Genomic DNA, 19,282 nt, shown 5'->3' on the forward strand with positions numbered 1-19,282 from the left:
ATTGTGCTGAAGAGCTGGACCAGTGATGTGAAGGTATGTATCATGCTGAAGAGCTGGACCACTGATGTGAAGGTATGTCTCATGCTGAAGGGCTGGACCAGTGATGTGAATGTGTGTATCGTTCTGAAGAGCTGGACCACTGATGTGAAGGTATGTCTCATGCTGAAGGGCTGGACCAGTGATGTGAATGTGTGTATCGTGTTGAAGAGCTGGACCACTGATGTGAAGGTATGTCTCATGCTGAAGGGCTGGACTAGTGATGTGAAGGTATGTATCATGCTAAAGAGCTTGACCAGTGATGTTTAGGTATGTATCGTGCTGAAGAGCTGGACCAGTGATGTGAATGTATGTATCATGCTGAAGTACTGGACCAGTGGTGTGAAGGTATATATCATGCTGAAGTACTGGACCAGTGATGTGAAGGTATGTATTGTGCTGGTGATCTGGAGCACTGATGTGAAGGTATACGTTATATGGAATGACTGGACCAGTGATGTGAAGGTGTGTATTCTGTTGAAGGACTGGACCAGTGATGTTAAGGTATGTATCATGCTGAAGAGCTGGACCAGTGATGTGAAGGTATGCATTGTGTTTAAAGATCTGGACCAGTGATGTGAAGGTATATGTCATATGGAAGGACTGGACCAGTGATGTGAAGGTGTGTATTCTGTTGAAGGACTGGACCAGTGATGTGAAGGTATGTATCATGCTGAAGAGCTGGACCAGTGATGTGAAGGTATGTATCCTGCTGAAGAGCTGGACTAGTGATGAGAAGGTATGTATCCTACTGAAGAGCAGGACCAGTGATGTGAAGGTATGTATCCTACTGAAGACCTGGACCAGTGATGTGAAGGTATGTATCCTACTGAAGAGCTGGACCAGTGATTTGAAGGTATGTATCCTACTGAAGAGCTGGACCAGTGATGTGAAGGTATGCATCCTACTGAAGACCTGAACCACTGATGTGAAGGTATGTATCCTACTGAAGACCTGGACCAGTGATGTGAAGGTATGTATCGTTGTTGGACCCGGCCTCGTGGCGTGGCCCTCACTGACCCCCATAACCCCAGAACGACGGAAGGAACTGATTCCCGTCCACCCAGAACTATACACGAGACTCCTACATCGGACCTGAGACGACCTCCAGACCGGGTTCCTGCACCCATGCAGGTGACCATCAGACTCCATGTTTGGCCACCCCGGCCAGCCGGCCGCCTTCTTCCCTTTCGGCAGCCTCTGGCCGCTCCCGGCTGCAGCTGGGCATGCGCGTCCGGCACGCCCGACCCGACCAGGGGCGTGAACGACTCACCAAGTACCCGAAACCAAGGCTCCCATCACACCTCCAGCCCCCTCCAGAGGAACTGGCTGTCCTCACACCTCCGAACCATCCCTGGGGGCTGTTTTCGATCGTACTTTTTGGCTTCCTAGCGAGCTGGCTCCAGGTCTTGATGAGCGTCTGGGATTCCCTGGACGCATGGTCCAAAAGCATCAAAGACACAGCCGCCCAGAAAATCGGGCGCAGGGCCTCGGACCTCCGGCCTCCTGCCTCTGAGGGTCCAGACATCAAAGAGCTCCTGGACTATAAGACAGCCTGCCTTCCATTTAGCCGGCAGTTGTATCTTGGACAAGAAAGCTCTGCTGATCTGATCGCGGCTGACCTTGAGGAGAACAGACTCTGACCCACCGAGCCCTGCTGACGTCGTCGCGGCTCATCCTCGAAGATACGGAACTGAACCACCGAGCCCTGCTGACACTGTCGTGGCTTCCTCTCGAAGAGTAAGACCTGAACCATCGGAGCCCTGCTGACCTTGTCGCGGCCCACTCTTGAGAACGAGACACACTTGCTACCATCCAGAGCCCTGCGGACGCTGTCGCGGCTCTACTTGCCTACGAGTACTACGGAGTACTCCTGACCAAGCCCTGCTGACCTTGTCGCGGCTTGAAGAACTCTCTGGTCCGGCTGGACCATCGACACTCCCTCATGACCATCTTGAACAGAAGTGAGTAGGACAGCAAGTCCCATCGCTAGTCCCCGTACCCCCCAGTTCGAGGATAGAGAACTGTGCGCAGGGTGCGTGGCGTGCCAACTGGCCCTCTAAGACTGTCCCGCTTCCCGGTTCCCTTGTTACGAGACTTTCGCGATCCCTCGATCGCTGTGTATTGCTCCTTATTTTTATTCTGATAAAGTTCATACTTGATAAAGATTCACGGCGTGGTGTCCGTTCGTAAGTGTGGTGTGTTGACAGTGTGTACGATCAGTCCTCCCCGGCGGGGACTCCTTCTCGATAAGACTCGGCAGGAATTGTGGGAGAGGAGGTCTCGGGTGGTTAGGAGAGTCATCTTGACCCCTGGGGTCACCGCCTTTCAACATTGGTGGCAGCGACGCGATACGAACCTACCTCTAAAGATCGTACCACTGACACACTACCTGAACCCACACGCAGCAAACGCATGAGAAAAGAAGAGCAATAATGACGTCCACAGAATCTGGTGTGAAGACGACATTCGATAAAGACCTCTTGGAAGACTATACCTATAGAGAGCTAAAGCAGTTCTGCAGAGAACTGAGTATCACGAGTACTGGACTAAGTACTAAGGAAGATTTCCATAAAGCGTTAACCGCTTGGGTAGAGTCCGGAGCATCCCTCCCCCCGACCGAAGACAACGTGGGAGGGAGGCCACAGACTGAACCCAGTACACCGGCCGGTGAGAGAAACCCGCAACCGACCCGGAGCCCAGCAACCGGGAGAGATCGGTCATCGGAAGAGATGGCCTACCGAGAACGTGACCGAAACCATGAACTAGAACTGGCGCGCCTCAAATTGTAGGGCGAACTCAAACTTGCAGAGAAGAAGTTAGCAGTCGAGCAGTTGCGGCTCCAGGGAGAGCTAGAGGAGAAGAAGCTCCAGAGGGAGAATGAAGGCTGGAAACTCCAGCTCGAGCACGAGCACGAGCGCAGCCTCAAAGAACTAGAGTTGAAAGCCAGAGCAGAAGCAACCGGACCACCGGGACTCGGAGAGCAGGTGGTCCCCAAAGAAACAAAGGTGCATATCCCCAAAGACGTTGTGAAGGAGTTTTACAAAGGGGACGACATCCAGCAGTGGTTCAAGGCCTACGAGGTCGCCATGTCTGCCCACCGGGTCCCCGAGAAGGACTGGGGGCCGGCCTGTGGAGCCGATTCCTCAGCGAGGGAAGAGACACCCTGCTGGACCTACCGACCCAACACATGAACGCCTACCCCCAGATGAAAGACGCTCTCCTATTCCGCTACGGCCTAATGCCAGAAATGTATTGCCAGCGGTTTAGGGAGTGCAAGAAGATTCCTGGCACCACATGGGTGGACTATGTGAACTACTACACCCGGGCCTTAGATGGGTGGATCAAGGACAGCAATGTGACCACCTTCGAAGGCCTAGTCGACCTAGTCGCTTACGAGCACCTGTCCGCCAATTGCTTTGTGGAACTAAGACAGCATCTCCTGGACAGCAAGCTCGCCAATCCACGAAAACTGGCTGTTGAAGTCGATCGCTGGGTGGCCACCCGAGTCCAGAAGGGGCCCGGGGGAGACCCCCCACGGAACGACCAAGGATCTTCCCGCCAGCGAGGTGGGGGAGGTCGAGGCAAACAGCAAGGATCTCAGTCAGGGCCCCAGTGTAGCCCCCCCAGAAACCATTCCCCACGCTCTCCTCCTGCGACGAGAGCCGCCCCGAGCGCAGGACCCCGGGGCTCCGCCCCAGCTCCACATGCTACAAGTGTCAGCAACCCGGGCACTATGCTGGTGATCCCCGAAGTCCCATGGCCCAGAAATACACTCCCACTGGCCCCTCCACCAGAGAGATATTCTCAGTAGCCCTAGAAGAGGAAGAAATAGAAGAACAGGCGGAGTGGGAGCCTGCAGCCATGGTCTTAGCCTCCCTGGGGAATAGCGAGATGATCCCAGGAGATTACCTGCCCGACAACACAGAAAAGTATCGCCAGACAGTTAAGGTTAACGGGCGCAGCATCGGAGCCCTTAGGGACACAGGAGCCAGCATCACGTCTGTTAGATACACGCTAGTCCCTGAGTCCATGATCATCCCCCACACCTCCTGTAGAGTAATAGCAGTTGACAATTCCGTCCGCACCTGCAGGATAGCACAGGTCCTGTTTTAGTGGGAGGGAGTTTCGGGCGATCTACGGGTAGCGGTCCGCACGGACATGCCTGTAGACTGCCTCCTGGGGAATGACCTAGAGAGTTCAAAGTGGAAAGAGGTAGAAAGAAGGACCCATCTAGAGATGTTGGGTCTGCCCCAATGGGCCTGTGTGAGCACCTGAGCCATGACCGCCAGAATGTCCAACCCCGGGAAGAGTCCGAGTTCCCCAGTGCAGCCCCTGATGTCCCCGAGCGAAGCAAGCACCCCACGGTCCTCGACCAGCCCTCCACCGAAGGAAGGGAATCCGACGAAGGGCCCCTCGGACCCACCGTCGAACCAAGCCCTACCCTAACAGATATCCCTAAGTTGGCCCAGTGGCGCCAAGGAGGACCGTCCCGAGAGGAGTTCTGCCAAGAGCAGACCTCCTGCCCTGCCCTTGAGGGGCTCCGGCAAGAGGCCGCAGCCCAGGCCGCTGGAGACCAGTCCGGCTCCCATTACCTTTACTGGGAAAACGGCCTACTTTACAGTGAACAGAAGACCGTCAAACTAGGGTCAGTCCACGTGCTGGTGGTACCCCTACGTTTCCGCTGCCTCCTCCTCCACCTGGCCCACGATGTACCCCTGATGGGACACTTGGGCCAAGATAAAACATTCCATCGGTTAGTGACCCATTTCTACTGGCCCCGCATGTTGGCCGATGTGGAACACCACTGTAAGTCCTGCACCACGTGTCAGACTTGCGGCAAAATTGGAGGCAAGCGCAAGGCTCCCCTCCAGCCCTTTCCAGTTGTCAGTATCCCCTTTGAGAGGGTGGGGATCGACATTGTCGGACCTCTGGACCCCCGGACCTCCTTAGGTCACCGGTTCATTTTGGTTCTGGTCGATCACGCCACCAGATACCCCGAAGCCATCCCCCTCCGGACCGTGACGGGCCCGGTCGTGGGCCGGGCCCTCATGGGGATCTTCTCCCGGGTGGGATTCCCGGGGGAAGTGGTGAGCGACCGAGGCACAAACTTCATTTCCCGGTACATGAAGTCCCTTTGGCAACAGTGTGGGGTGTCATAGAGGTTCACCACCCCATACCATCCCCAGGGTAAGGGCCTGGTTGAGCGGTTCAACCGCACCCTGAAAAGGATGATCATGGGTCTTGAGGAGCCCTTGCGACGCAAGTGGGACGTCCTCCTGCCCTGCCTCCTGTTCGCATACCGAGAGGTTCCCTAGAAATCCTTGAGGTTCAGCCCTTTCGAGCTGCTCTATGGGCACCCCGTCCGGGGTCCCCTCAGCCTGGTCAAGGAAGGCTGGGAGACAGCCCCCCAGAGCACACACCCCGATGTGTTCTCCTACGTCCTGGCCCTCCGGAACCAGATGCGGATGTTTCGCGAGCTGGCCGAGGCCAACCTGGAGGCCAGCCAAGAGGAGATGAAACGCTGGTACGACCAGAATGCCACTCTGGTCGAGTTTCAACCAGGCCAACAGGTTTGGGTCATGTCCCCAGTGGAACCTTGTGCCCTGCAGGACAAGTGGACTGGACCCTTTAAGGTGATAGAGCGCAAGAGCCAGGTCACCTACTTCGTTGATACGAAATCAGCCAGGAATGCCCTGAAAGTCTTACATGTGAACCGGCTCAAACCCCACTTTGTGCGTTCTGAGTTGGGATTACTCCTTGCCACCGACGACGGAGAGGAAGAGGAAACGGACCCTCTACCAGATCTCCTGTGTGCAAAGGATCAAGATGGCTCCGTAGAGGGAGTGAGTCTCTCCTCCTCCCTCACCCCTTGCAGCGTGAAGAATGTCGCCAATTGTTGGGACAATTCTCAGACCTCTTCTCCCTCACCCCCGGCGTCACCAGTTGGTCGTCCACGACGTGGACACCGGGGACAGCCCTCCGGTACGACACAGAGCCTACCGAGTCCCTGACCGAGTTCGAGCCTGCATCAAGGCCGAAGTTGACAAAATGTTAGACCTGGGAGTGGTAGAAGCCTCCGACAGCCCATGGGCTAGCCCCGTGGTCCTGGTTCCGAAGGCGGTCGCCCCCGGCACCGTTCCTGAGCTGAGGTTCTGCGTAGACTACCGCGGACTCAACGCAGTCACCCGAACCGACGCACACCCCATCCCCCAAGCCGACAAACTCATTGACCGCCTAGGGTCGGCTCAGTACCTCAGTACCTTTCGATCTCACCAGTGGCTACTGGCAGATCGGCCTCACGGAGAGGGCCCAAGAAAGGTCTGCTTTCTCCACTCCGGATGGCCACTTCCACTTCAGAGTGATGCCCTTCGGCATGAAAAACGCCCCGCCACCTTCGAGCGACTGGTCAACCAGGTCCTGGCCGGGTTGGAAAGTTTCAGCACAGCGTATCTTGACGACATTGTGGTGTTCAGTGCCCACTGGCCCGAGCACCTGCACCACCTCTGGGAGGTGTTGGACGCCCTGCGCCGCGCCGGGCTCACCATTAAAGATAGCAAGTGCCAAATAGGACAAAGCTCCATGGTATACCTCGGGCACCAGGTCGGAAGCGGCCTCGTAGCCCCCCTCCAACCCAAGATAGACGCTATCAATGCCTGGGAGACCCCCATGACCCAGACCGAGGTGCGGGCCTTCCTAGGACTCACAGGGTACTACCGTAGATTCATCAAGGGTTACGGGAGTATTGTAGGCCCCCTCACAGAGTTGACAGCCAAGGACAACCCCAAGAAGGTTAGTTGGACCCCCGCCTGCCAGAAGGCATTCGAGGAATTGAAACAGGCCATGTGCACCGCTCCAGTACTACAGGCCCCTGATTACTCCAGAGAGTTCGTGGTCCAGACCGACGCCTCCGAACATGGCATCGGAGCCGTGCTCTCCCAGGTGGACGACGAGGGGATTGATCACCCAGTAGCCTTTATCAGCCGGAGGCTACTACCCCGGGAGCAGAGATGGAGCACCATCGAGCGAGAGGCCTTCGCAGTAGTCTGGGCTTTGAAGAAGCTGAGGCCCTACCTGTTCAGTACCCACTTCCTGGTCCAGACCGATCACCGTCCTCTCCGGTGGCTCATGCAGATGAGGAGAGAACCCTAAACTGCTACGCTGGTCCATCTCCCTCCAAGGGATGGATTTTACTGTGGAACACAGGCCTGGTGCCAACCACACCAACGCCGACGGCCTGTCCCGCTTCTTCTGCCTCAGCGAAGAGAACCCCCAAGAGGATGGGTAGTTCTCCTCGTCTTTCAGCTGGAGGGGACACATGTTGGACCCGGCCTCGTGGCGTGGCCCTCGCTGACCCCCATAACCCCAGAACAACGGACAGAACTGATTCCCGTCCACCCAGAACTATGCACGAGACTCCAACATCGGACCTGAGACGACCTCCAGACCGCGTGCCTGCACCCATGCACGTGACCATCAGACTCCATGTTTGGCCACCCCGGCCAGCCGGCCACCTTCTTCCCTTTCGGCAGCCTCTGGCCGCTCCCGGCAGCAGCTGGGCATGATCGTCCGGCGCGCCCGACCCGCCCAGGGGGGTGAACGACTCACCAAGTACCCGAAACCAAGGCTACCATCACAACTCCGGCCCCCTCCAGAGGAACTGGCTGTCCTCACACCTCCGAACCATCCCAGGGGGCTGGTTTCGATCGCACCTTTTGGCTTCCTAGCGAGCTGGCTCCAGGTCTTGATGAGCATCTGGGATTCCCTGGACGCATGGTCCAAAAGCATCAAAGACACAGCCGCCCAGACAATCGGGCGCCTGGTCCTCGGACCTCCGGCCTCCTGCCTCTGAGGGTCCGGACATCAAAGAGCTTCTGGACTATAAGACAGCCTGCCTTCCATCTAGCCGGCAGTTGTATCTTGGACAAGAAAGCCCTGCTGATCTGATCGCGGCTGACCTTGAGGAGAACAGACTCTGACCCACCGAGCCCTGCTGACGTCGTCGCGGCTCATCCTCGAAGATACGGAACTGAACCACCGAGCCCTGCTGACGCTGTTGCGGCTCCCTCTCGAAGAGTAAGACCTGAACCATCGGAGCCCTGCTGACCTCGTCGCGGCCCACTCTTGAGAACGAGAGACACTTGCTACCATCCAGAGCCCTGCGGACGCTGTCGCGGCTCTACCTGCCTACGAGTACTACTGAGTACTCCTGACCAAGCCCTGCTGACCTCGTCGCGGCTTGAAGAACTCTCTGGTCCGGCTGGACCATCGACGCTACCCTCACGACCATCTGGAACAGAAGTGAGTAAGACAGCAAGTCCCATCACCAGCCCCCGTACCCCCCCGTTCGAGGATTTAGAACTGTGCGCAGGGTGCGTGGCGTGCCAACTGGTCCGCTATGACTGTCCCGCTTCCCGGTTCCCTTGTTACGAGACTTTCGCGATCCCTCGATCGCTGTGTATTGCTCCTTATTTTTATTCTGATAAAGTTCATACTTGATAAAGATTCACGGTGTGGTGTCCGTTCATAAGTGTGGTGTGTCGACAGTGTGTAGATCAGTCCTCCCCGGTGGGGACTCCCCCTCGATAAGACTCGGCAGGAATTGTGGGATTGTGGGAGAGGAGGTCTCGGGTGGTTAGGAGAGTCATCTTCACCCCTGGGGTCACCGCCTTCCAACAATCGTGCTGAAGAGCTGGACCAGTAACGTGAATTTGTGTATCGTGCTGAAGAGCTGGACCATTTTGCCTGCTGCGCAAATCACATTTGTTGGTTCTGCCTGCTTGTAAGCCTATATGTGCCTCTGCCCACTTTTGTAAATTAATTGCCTACTTGTGCCGATCTCGTCGTGTCTGTGCTGTGATTTGCGGCCATTTTGTTTGTTGTTGTGCCTGCCAGCCCACCCCTCCACCCCGATCACACCTCCCTGCGGCCACCAATCTCAAACAATGGATCACCCACAGTGCTGACGAATTAGCACCCCTGAAAAAAGCACCAGATCAAATCAACCAGCAAAAAGGCTCCCTGGTTCAAAGATGACCTAAATTAATCCAAGAAGCTATGCCGCACCCTGGAGAAAACATGGAGAAAAAACCCAAACACCGACAACATGGCCACCCTCAAGGCAGCCACCCGCAAACACCACCAACTGATTAGAGCCACCAAGAAATCAGCATTCAAGGATCGTCTCAACAACAACACCCACAACAGCAAGGAACCCTTCAACATCGTAAAAGAATTCACCAACCCCACCGCAGCATCTAACGACATCACTCCCTCCCAAGACCTCTGCGATGAGTTATCCTCCTTCTTCTACAACAAAATCGCTGACATACACAACAGCTTCAAGAATACTCCCAGCGATCAACCCTCCCCACCCCCCTCAGATCCTACTCCGCCAACTATCATCCTTAGCGCCTGGAACCCAGTCACCACTGAAGAACTCAATCCACTCTGGCTCGCCAACCGACCCCTGTCCCCACCACATCTTCAACAAAGCCGACTCCATCATCGCACCCCATCTCCGTGATGTCATCAACTCCTCGTTCAACTCTGCCACCTTCCCAGAAAGCTGGAAACATGCCGAACTCAGCGCCCTTTTGAAGAAACCCACAGCAGACCCCTCTGAACTTAAAAACTACCGACCCATATCCCTCCTCCCATTCCTGGCCAAAGTAATTGAAAAAGCCGTCAATAGCCAACTCGCCGCCTTCCTTGAATCCAACAACTCCCTTGACCCCTCTCAGTCAGGATTTCGAGCCAAACACAGCACCAAAATCGCCCTCATTGCAGCCACAGACGACATCCGAACACTTCTGGACAACGGAGAAACAGTGGCCCTCATTCTACTCGACCTCTCCCCCGCTTTCGACACGGTCTGCCACAGCACCCTTATACAACGCCTCAGCAACATCGGCATACAAGGAAAGGCCTTGGACTGGATCATCTCGTTCCTAGCTGGGAGAACTCAGAGAGTCCGACTTCACCTATTCAACTCAGAGGCTACTGAAGTCATCTGTGGAGTTCCACAAGGATCATCACTCAGTCCAACCCTCTTCAACGTTTACATGAGCCCACTCGCATCCATCGCGCAACAACATAACCTCAACATCATCTTCTACGCCAACGACACCCAATTAATCCTCTCCCTCACCAAAGACCCCAGCATCGCCAAAACCAACCTGCACGAAGGCATGAAAGAAGTAGCCGAATGGATGAAACATAGCCGCTTAAAACTCAACTCAGACAAAACGGAGGTTCTCATCCTAGGATCTTCCCCCTCTGCCTGGGACGACTCCTGGTGACCTTCCGCTCTGGGCACAGCACCCACACCCACAGACCATGCACGTAACCTTGGCTTCATCCTAGACTCCTCTCTCTCGATGTCCAGACAAGTCAACGCAGTCTCATCCTCCTGCTTCAACGTACTTCGCATTCTCAAAAAGATCTTCCTCTGGATCCCCCTCGAGACAAGAAAGACTGTCACCCACGCACTGGTCACAAGCCAACTGGATTACGGTAACACACTATATGCCGGAATCACAGCAAAATTACAGAAAAAACTACGACGCATCCGAAACGCATCAGCGCGACTCATATTGGACATCACTCGCCAAGACCGCATCACTGGACACCTAAAAGACCTCCACTGGCTTCCCGTCAACAAAAGAATTACATTCCGTCTTCTCACCCACGGACACAAGGCCCTCTACAATCTGGGACCCGAATGCCTCAACACTCGACTGTCCTTCTACAAACCCACCCGCCAACTAAGATCGTCCAATCAAGCCCTCGCCGCAGTCCCGCGCATCTGAAAATCCACCATGGGAGGAAGATCCTTCTCCTTCCTTGCAGCCAAGACCTGGAACTGACTCCCCACTCACCTCCGACTTACTCAAAACCACATCTCCTTCAGAAAAGAACTTAAAACCTGGCTATTCGACAAATAATGTACCCCTTCCTAAGCGCCTTGAGACCCTCTAGGTGAATAGTGCGCAATATAAATGCCCAAACTTGAACTTGAACTAGTGATGTGAAGGTATGTATCCTACTGAAGACCTGGACCACTGATGTGAAGGTATGTATCCTACTGAAGACCTGGACCAGTGATGTGAAGGTATGTATCATACTGAAGAGCTGGACCAGTGATGTGAAGGTATGTATCCTACTGAAGACCTGGACCAGTGATGTGAAGGTATGTATCCTACTGAAGACCTGGACCAGTGATGTGAAGGTATGTATCCTACTGAAGAGCTGGACCAGTGATGTGAAGGTATGTATCCTAATGAAGAGCTGGACCAGTGATGTGAAGGTATGTATCCTACTGAAGACCTGGACCAGTGATGTGAAGGTATGTATCCTACTGAAGAGCAGGACCAGTGATGTGAAGGTATGTATCATGCTGAAGAGCTGGACCAGTAATGTGAATGTGTGTATTGTGCTGAAGAGCTGGACCAGTGATGTGAAGGTATGTATCCTACTGAAGACCTGGACCACTGATGGGAAGGTATGTATCCTATTGAAGACCTGGACCAGTAATGTGAAGGTATATATCCTACTGAAGAGCTGGACCAGTGATGTGAAGGTATGTATCCTACTGAAGAGCTGGACCAGTGATGTGAAGGTATGTATCATGCTGAAAAGCTGGACCAGTGATGTGAAGGTATGTATCCTACTGAAGAGCTGGACCAGTGAGGTGAAGGTATGAATCGTGCTGAAGAGCTATGCCAGTGATTTGAAGGTATGCATCATGCTGAAAAGCTGGACCAGTGATGTCAATGTGTGTATCGTGGTGAAGAGCTCGACCACTGATGTTTAGGTATGTAGCATGCTGAAGGGCTGGACTAGTGATGTGAAGGTATGTATCATGCTGAAGAGCTGGACCAGTGATGAGAAGGTATGTATCCTATTGAAGACCTGAACCAGTGATGTGAAGGTATGTATCCTACTGAAGAGCTGGACCAGTGATGTGAAGGTATGTACCGTTTTGAAGAGCTGGACCAGTGATGTGAAGGTATGTATCCTACTGAAGACCTGGACCACTGATGTGAAGGTATGTATCCTAATTAAGACCTGGACCAGTCATGTGAAGGTATGAATCATGCTGAAGAGCTATACCAGTGATTTGCAGGTATGCATCATGCTGAAAAGCTGGGCCAGTGATGTGAATGTGTGTATCGTGCTGAAGAGCTCGTCCACTGATGTGAAGGTATGCAGCATGCTGAAGGGCTGGACTAGTGATGTGAAGGTATGTATCATGCTGAAGGGCTGGACTAGTGATGTGAAGTATGTATCATACTGAAAGGCTGGACTAGTGAACTGAAGTTATGTATCATGCTAAAGTGCTGGACCAGTGATGTGACGGTATGTATTGTGCTGAAGAGCTGGACCAGTGATGTGAAGGTATGTATTGTGCTGAAGAGCTGGACCAGTGGTGTGAAGGTATGTATCCTTCTGAAGAGCTGGACCATTGATGTGAAGGTATGTATCGCTGCTGAAGAGCTGGACCACTGATGTGAAGGTATGTATCATGCTGAAGGGCTGGACTAGTGACGTGAAGGTATGTATTGTGCTGAAGAGCTGGACCAGTGATGTGAAGGTATGTATTGTGCTGAAGAGCTGGACCAGTGATGTGAAGGTTTGTATCCTACTGAAGAGCTGGACCAGTGTTGTGAAGGTATGCATCATGCTGAAGGGCTGGACTAGTGATGTGAAGGTATGTATCATGCTAAAGAGCTGGACCAGTGATGTGAAGGTATGTATCGGGCTGAAGAGCTGGACCACTGATGTGAAGGTATGTATCATGCTGAACGGCTGGACTAGTGATGTGAAGGTATGTATCATGCTAAAGAGCTGGACCAGTGGTGTGAAGGTATGTATCCTACTGAAGAGCGGGACCATTGATGTGAAGGTATGTATCCTACTAAAGTGCTGGACCATTGATGTGAAGGTATGTATCGGGCTGAAGAGCTATACCAGTGATGTGAAGGTATGTATCATGCTAAGGAGCTGGACCAGTGATGTGAATGTGGGTATTATGCTGAAGAGCTGGACCAGTGATGTGAAGGTATGTATCGTGCTAAATGACTTGACTATTGATTATAAGGTATTTATTGTGCTTTAGATCAGGACCGGTGATGTTAAGGTATGTATCATGTTGAAGACCCAGACCAGTGGTGTGGAGGTATGTATTGTACTGAAGGTCTGGACCAGGTAGGTGTAAAGCTATGTATCATGCTGAAGAGCAGAACCACTGATGTGATGGTATACATCATATGGAAAGGCTGGACCATTGATGTGAATGTATGTATCATGCTAAATGACTTGACCATTGATTATAAGGTATGTATTGGGCTTTAGATCTTGACCGATGATGTAAAGTTATGTATCATGCTGAAGATCAGGACCAGTGAGGTGAAGGTATGTATCATGCTGAAGAGCTGGGCCAGTGACGTGAAGGTATGTATCCTACTGAAGCGCTGGACCATTGATGTGAATGTATGTATCATGCTGAAGGACTGACCAGTGATGTGAATGTATGTATCATGCTGAAGGACTGACCAGTGATGTGAAGGTATGTATTGTGATAAAAAGCTGAACCAGTAATGTGAAGGTATGTATCATGCTGAAGTACTGGACCAGTGGTGTGAAGGTATGTATCCTGCTGAAGACCTGGACCAGTGATGTGAATGTATGTATCATGCTGAAGGACTGACCAGTGATGTGAAGGTATGTATTGTGATAAAAAGCTGAACCAGTAATGTGAAGGTATGTATCATGCTGAAGTACTGGACCAGTGGTGTGAAGGTATGTATCCTGCTGAAGAGCTGGACCAGTGATGTGAAGCTATGTATCCTGCTGAAGAGCTGGACCAGTGATGTGAAGGTATGTATCATGATGAAGAGCTGGACCAGTGATGTGAAGGTATCTATCATGCTAAAGAGCCGGACCAGTGATGTGAAGGTATGTATTGTGCTGGAGATCTGGACCAGGTAGGTGTAAAGCTATGTATCATGCTGCAGAGCATAACCACTGATGTGAAGGTATACATCATATGGAAGGACTGGACCAGTGATGTGAAGGTATGTTTTGTGCTAAATGACTTGCCCATTGATTATAAGGTTTCAAGCTGAAGAGCTGGACCAGTGATGTGAAGGTATGTATTATGCTGAAGAGTTGGACCAGTGATGTGAAGCTGTGTATGTTCTGATGAGTTTCACTAGCGATTTGAAGGTATGTATCGTGCTGAGGATCTCGTCCAATGATGTGAAGGTATGTATTGTACTGATGAGTTGCACCCAGCAGCACTCCACGCACTCAACCCAGGCAGCATCAACAACTACCGACACCCACAGACCCTTCAGCTGTCACCGCTGCCAACAAACCTACAGCACCGCTAGGAACACGGACCCAGCACAATCTGACTGCAAGAACACACCTCAACGTCAATCCCTCCACTAACATGCCACCGAAATCTGGGACCTCCTCAACAGCACCACCCCGGACGTAGCGTTCTTCACCAAAACCTGGACCAACACCACCTCGGGGCCCAACATCCCCATCGCCATTCCCCAAGGATGCAAGATCTCCAGGAAGGACTGCCTTACTCGCCAGGGAGGAGGAAACGCCATGGTCTACAAATCCACTCTCCACCAGGGCACACTCCCCTATGAAATCACAGACCTGATGTAACACCTTCACTTCAAGATACTGACCAGCCCTACCACCACCATCTGAGGAACCCTCATTTACCGGCCCCCTGGACCCCTCGGACCATTCACCAACTACATCACGGACATTATCGCCCTGAATGCCATTGTATCCACCAACTACACCCTGCTGGGAGACCTCAACTTCCACCTCAACAACCATCTGGACTCCAACACCACATCCCTCCTGGACAAACTCCACAACCTTAAATTCCGCAAAATCATGACCGAACCAATGCACTCAGCAGGATACACCCTCAACCCCCTCCTCAAAACAGGAAACTCTATTACCTTCAGCCACACCACCGAACTCCTGTGAACTGACCACCGATGCGTCTACTTCACCATCCACAGACACCAGCATCTGATCCCACGAAGAAACTGGACCAGAATCACCGACATCCAGCCCACCTCCTCACTCAGCAACTCCACCCCAACCATCGCAGGAGACAATGACCCCAACACTGCTGCCCGAACCCTGCACAGATGGATCTCTGACAGCTCCAACACCATAGCCCCCCTCAAGAAAAACAACAACACCCATGCCAAGAAATCCAGATGCACTTGCTGCCACCTCGAAAAGGCCTGGAGAAACACCAAATCCCCAGAAGCACACAACAACTTCAGAGCCGCTACCAACGCCCACAAAACTAACCAGAAAAACAAGAAAAAAAGTGATTGAAGACAAACTCTCCACACACGCACACAACAGCATAGAACTCTTCAACACCATCAAAGAGTTCACCCAACCCACTAGCCAGTCGACAGAAATTCCTCCCGCACAAGACCTCTGCAACAAACTCAGCACCTTCTTTCACCACAAAATCAAGATCGCCTACGACAACTTCGGCAAAGACAGCCAACACACTGAACCCCAGCCAAACACCCCGACACCCTGAAGCCAGCGACTGACAACTGGACAGCCCTCACCACCAAAGATACACGGAAGACAATGAAGTGAATCCACTCCGGGCCCCCACGGACCCCCTGCCCCCACCACATCTTCAACAGAGCCGCCAACATCATCGCACTCATACTCCGCCACACCATCAAACGCTCCCTGGCGACCACCTAGTTCCCCAATTGACTGGAAACACGCCGAGGTCAACCCCCTCCTGAAGAAACCCTTGGCGGACACCACCGACCTTGAAAACTACAGACCCAGCTCCCTGCTCCTGTTCTCAGCGAAAGTCATCGAGAAAGCCATCAACAGCCAACTCGTCACATTCATTGACGAGCACAACATCCTCAACTCCTCCAAATTCAGCTTCAGAAAAAAACACAGTACGAAAACCGCCCTCCTCGCCGCAACAGATGACGTCCACACCCTACTGGACAAAGGAGAAACAGTAGCCCTCATCCTCCTCAACCTCTCAGCAGCATTCAACACATTCTCTCACCGCACCCTAATACGCAGACTCTACAACGCAGGTATCTAGGACAAGGCCCTAGAATGGATCTGCTGCTTCCTCTCCATCAGAATACAGCAGGTCAGACTCCCCCATTTCCTCTCAAACCCTACACCAACCACCTGCTGAGTCCCTCAGGGGTCCTCCCTCATCAGAACCTATGGACTCAACATTGTGTCATTCGCAGACAACACCCAACTCATCCTCTCCCTATCCAACGTACCCAGCACCGCCAGACACAACTTTTGAGAAGGCATGGAAGCCATTGCTAAATGGATGAAAAACAGCTAAACACCAACAAGGCAGAAATACTCATCATGGTACCAAACCCTGATGCCTGGAACGACACCTGGTGGCCCACCGCCCTCGGAAACCGGCAAACCCCCACAGACCACGCACGCAACTTGTGAATCATCCTGGACTCCAAGCTCAAAATGGGCCGCCAGATCAACTCTGTCTCGTCCTCCTGCTTCCACACTCTCCGCCTCCTACGTAAGACCTTCAAATTGATCCCCCTCGAACACAGAAAGACAGTCACTCACGCCCTAGTCACCAGCAGACTCGATTACAGCAACGCACTTTATGCCAGAATTAACAAAAACCTCACCGCAAGCTACAGAACATCCAGAATGCTGCTGCAAGACTGGTCCTCAACCTGCCAAGACACTGCCACATCTCCCAGCACCTGTGCAAACTCCACTGGCTCCCCGTCGAGGCGAGAATCACCTTTAAGATGCTCACCCACGCACACAAGGCCCTCCACGGCACCGGACCAGCATACCTGAACAGCCGGCTCAAATTCCAGGCACTCCAAATGACACTACAATCAGCCCAGCTCTCCTACGCCGTGGTCCCCTGCTTCAGAAAGACCAGATCGGAAGGCAGCTCCTTCTCCTTCTGCATGGCCAGAGCCTGGAACGCCCTTCCGCTCCACTTCCGACAGATAACATCGCTTCTCATCTTCGAAAGAAACCTCAAAATCTGGTTCTTGGATTGATCCCCTCCTTGGTGGACTGGAACCTGCACCCCTTGAGGAAAATTAAATTTTGGCCATGTTGTGTTCCCTAGCGAGTACCCCACCGACTCCATGTACGAGTTAAAGTGCATGTAACTTCCCTCCTGTACCAGCTATGAAGACGCAAATACATTTGCGTCCAACGTTAACTTGTCCTCTTTCAGACCCACCATGAATGGGTTAGATGGTCCGTTCCTAAGTATGCTATGCCAACGTCTTTTTGAAGTGCACTCCTACGTTTTTCAGCCTGGCTGAAAGTAGGCCCTGAATCTCTGCCACCGAGCCTCTTTTCTGGCTTCTGACTGCGAGGGCCCCTGCCCAAGCAGCCCCCGTACCCGTGAACTCTGACTTACTTCTAGCGCGGTCCTCCGTGCTCAGCTCAGCCTGCTACCTGCCAAGATTGACTATAACCTTCGAGTTATCTGTTTCCCTCCCCGAAAATACATTCCAGCCTGCTAGCTTCAGTAAACATCCTTCCTCAGCTGCAGGGCTAAAGGGCCGACCTGTCTCTATGCAAGTAATTCATAGCCTCTGTTGCCATGCTTCCATGTAAGGCCCCATGCCCCCACGCTTCTCATACAGACACTCAGGCGCTTATACACGCACTCACAGCAAGTATAGAATAGCTTCTGCTCTAGAGACCTTTCTGCCCAGATAGCTTAGTTCCTAAACATCAGATATCAGATATGATAGAAGCACAAGTTGATCTGACATACCAGACTTCTGTCTCTTTCCGTCAGTGTGAATGTCAAGTCCCCTGCACCCCGTCAATCACACGTCATGCAGCTGCGCGCGCATCCAAGCTTCCGATTTCTGCTGACATTGCAACATTCTGTTAGCACCACCCCTTGGTGCCACCCACTTGCGTCACCTATCAGTGACGTTTCTAGCACATACCTCTAGTTTACGCCTAGTTTACGCCTCTTGATGATGTACTAATACCACGTGTATACTGTTATCTTGTCTTCTCTCAGCTGTTACGCCTCTTACATTGAACATTATGATGTAAATCAAGTATATAAGCTATGTATTGTCAATAAACGAGAGCGCGCTCATCTATCCCTTCTGACACCCTGTGTGGTGGTCAGAACATGATATCCTGATTCCTTTATGAGGAATAAAACCCTTAGAAACTCTTACACCACGGACTCTGTTTTCCTTCATTCTGATTGAGTTATTATTAATTAAGTACTTACCTGCATAGAAATTAAGAGAGTAAATTAATTATTTACGTCATTTTGGCGCCCGAACAGGGACCCCTCCCCCACCTCACGCGCCGGAAGGTGCGTTGCAATCCGTGTCCCCTGCCATCAGTTAGACGGACTACACGTGTACTGGCAGGATTTCCTGCATCCCCCTCTGACACACGGAGGTGACGAAGACTGCAATCAGTGCCCAGACGAGGCGGTGAGGAGTGCGGAGGATCCCGACCAGAGCCCAGCCGAAAGAAGCAAGGTCCGAGGTGTGAAGAGGCCCACCAGTTTTCCGAAGTTTTCCGAAGTTTTCCGAAGTTTTCCGAAGTTTTCCGAAGTTCCAAGCCGAGTCCAGTCGAGTTTTCCGAGGCCTTCTGTTTTCCGTGCTTCCCGGTGAGTACCATTGCTGGGTCGTATCTAGACGGGTTTGGGTACGCAAGTCCGGTCTGCACTGTTTTTAGGCAGTGTATCTGTACTGTTTAGCAGTATATAAAGTATTCCGAATTTCTGCACTGTTACAGCAGTGTATCCGTATCGTTGAGCGGTACTTCTAGTATAGAGGGGTAGTCATCTATGTTTTAAATGTTTTTGTAATTAATGTCGTGGTATGAATGTGATTGTTTTTGTGCATTATTGTGTCTCTTGTATAAATAGTTACAGTCAACATTGAGTATCTAGGATCAAGCATTTCAGTATCAAGTAGGCACAATGCCGTTTTTTAACAAGTTAAAGCAGATAGGAACTAGGAAAGGGATGTTAGAGGAAGAGATTCCAATCCCCCCTAGGGACACTCCAGGTAATTTTATGTACAATAAACATGGCATAGACGCCATTCTGTATCTAGAGTTATGGACCGATTATACCAAGCACCTAGAGGAAAGATACCGATGGCCAGTTAACGGAACATGGGATGCCGAGTGCATC

At 52.3% G+C, this 19,282-nt stretch overlaps 1 protein-coding gene across 1 annotated transcript in view; it reads right to left on the reverse strand.

Moving 5' to 3' along the window:
• Window positions 1-19,282, reverse strand: part of LOC147725204 (fish-egg lectin-like) — an 80,325-nt gene that overhangs the window by 37,799 nt on the left and 23,244 nt on the right. The window lies entirely within an intron of this gene.

This window comes from Lissotriton vulgaris, chromosome 4_1, assembly GCF_964263255.1.
Source record: "Lissotriton vulgaris chromosome 4_1, aLisVul1.2, whole genome shotgun sequence".
Taxonomy (NCBI): domain Eukaryota; kingdom Metazoa; phylum Chordata; class Amphibia; order Caudata; family Salamandridae; genus Lissotriton; species Lissotriton vulgaris.